The sequence below is a fragment of the Antennarius striatus genome, chromosome 21 (genome assembly GCF_040054535.1).
Source record: "Antennarius striatus isolate MH-2024 chromosome 21, ASM4005453v1, whole genome shotgun sequence".
NCBI classification, from domain to species: domain Eukaryota; kingdom Metazoa; phylum Chordata; class Actinopteri; order Lophiiformes; family Antennariidae; genus Antennarius; species Antennarius striatus.
Genome location: NC_090796.1, coordinates 525001 through 527500, shown reverse-complemented (window position 1 = coordinate 527500; position 2500 = coordinate 525001).

Sequence of the window (2500 nt, the reverse complement as noted above, 5' to 3'; positions counted from 1 at the left end):
GGAGGGTTATTGATCTTGTGAAGACGGTGAGTGCTTTTCTATTCAAGCCACAGAGGTCACCACTGGTAGTTGTTCATTTTGGGGTATCAGGGGGTTACCACTGACAAACACTAAGGTGTGTTTATCAGTAACAGCACTAACACACTGCTAGATGATCAATGATGATCAGGCCTGAAAGCCAGGAGCCACCTGTGCAGGTGTCTCCATTCAAGTTTGAGTCAGGAGGGCTTTCACAATTCATTCTCTGAGTTTGGTGTTTGAAACTATAGGAGGAGGAAGAATCTTGTGGAGAGTGGTCATCCTCATTCCCCACACACAGTATCAATCTCCCCTGCTGGGAATGTGAGGGATGAAGGGCATTTAGTGTCATAGTTCATGTACAGATACCCCAAATAACCAACTCCAATGTTGGAAGACATGAGGTCAACATTAGGGGATGGTTCTGTGTATGGAGCACTGCAGATGTGTACATTATTTGTAGCTGGGGCTGTTTATCAACGGGGGGGGGGAGGAAGGCCTGTGGCTGCATGTGATGAGCACAACATTAGCATAGCAATGGACATCTCTGTTGTTGGTACAGTGGTTCCAATCAGCCCTCCCCCAATTCACTGCTGACAATGAAATTGTCAGAGTACATCCAAAAAAAGATCAGGCTATATTTGGCTTCCCACCCTCACACTGCCGTCGTGTTCTCCTGAAGTTCTAGGTGGAAGCAAGGCGCTGGCAAGATGTTTTATTAAGTCAGACGGAGCTTCTTCTTAACAATTCAAAGCTAGCTGTGAAAATTTAATGGACCCCCTCCTTTATTTGAAAAATACATTTAAATTATTCCACATTAGACGTGTTGTCACTATAGCAATTTTTGAAAAGACTTAGAAAAATCCCTCACTCATTAATCATTTTGTAAATGTAAAAAATATCGGTTCCCAGTCCCAGGCTCTTGTGTCTGTAGCTAGTGACTGTTCAATACACTGACAGGAACAAGCCTCACTCTACAAGGAAGTTAGAACACTAGCATTAAATATTAATCGTTCCTATAACCTTGACTCTAAACTGGCTCTGAAGTGCAGATGTTGTGTTCGTATCTTGCACCAGTACACTTCTGGCACTGCTAGAGTTCTGTGCCTGTCCTAGCAGATGTGAGGAGGGTTGTTGTGTGGCAGCTGGGGGCATCGCTCCAGACCCCACTCCCATGGGATGAAGCTGCTGAGACCTTCTCTCAAGAGAAGGCACCACTGCAGGATCTGAGGTGGGTCCACTTGGGGGAGAAGATGAAGAAGAAAAAGCTTTGAATTACTGATTACTGAAGTCAAAGGCCTTCTGGAGACCAGAGGTTGTCTGGTAGGGCTGCATGTGGCCTCAATGACTTTAAATGTTTCTCAGTACAAACACAATCCTCCAGAAGACACGCTGAAGTCAGACAGTTTGCACAGAGGTAATAGTCTTCATCAAAGCAGGAGCAGTGACAAACGGCCCGGTTCCACCCCATTGCTTTACACTCTCACTCACGCTCTGAGCCCTGGTGATGGAGATGCCCTGGATCTCATCACACACACTTCATTTCTGGTGTGTGTGTGGGTGCGTGTGTGTGTTTGTGTGTGTGTGTGTGTGTGTGTGTGTGTGTGTGTGTGTGTGTGTGTGTGTGTGTGTGTGTGTGTGTGTGTGTGTGTGTGTGTGTGTGTGTGTGTGTGTGTGTGTGTGTGTGGGTGTAGCACTGCCCGTCATCATTTCTAATCTACTAATCTGAGCTCGGGGGTCACACCACACAACTCAGCCATGAAAGACACAGGGAACAAAGAGTGAGGCAGTTTTTACCTTTATTTAACCAGGTAGATCATTCCTACACACCAAAGTGAGACGCTGTTCACAGAATCACAATCATATTTAACTCCAGACTGTGACTCGGCCAGTCCTAAACCTAAACTAGGGGTTTTTCGGTTGTGTTTTTTGCTGTCCACTCAGAGGTAGATGTGCTGCTGTGTTTCGGATCATACTCTTGCTGTGCTTCAGGCGGACGTCTGGAACTGGTGTCCAGATATTTTCCCCCAGGACTTCCTGGCAGGAAGCAGAATTCATGGTCCCATCAATTACAGGAGTCGTCCAGTTCCTGAAACAGCGCAGCAGCCCCAGATCACCACACATCACCATCCCTTTGTTAAAGAGCTGTTATGAAGTGATTCAACAGGCCTGGCATTAGTCAGGACTGGGTGTTGGTACGGAGACTGAACGAGGCCTACCGAAAGGTGTTCTGATGTAACAGCAGGGTTCACATCACTTTTATCCACTAATATATGAAATCATCATTTAAAAACTGCATTTACATTTACTTTGGTCAACACCGGAAAGTTTGTTGAATGGTCTGATGCATTTAAGTGTTTCACATGGAAAAGAAGAATAAATCAGGAAAGGGGAGGATATGTTTTCATAGGACTGGATAGATGGATGGATGGATGGATGGATGGATGGATGGATGGATGGATGGATGGATGGATGAATAGAT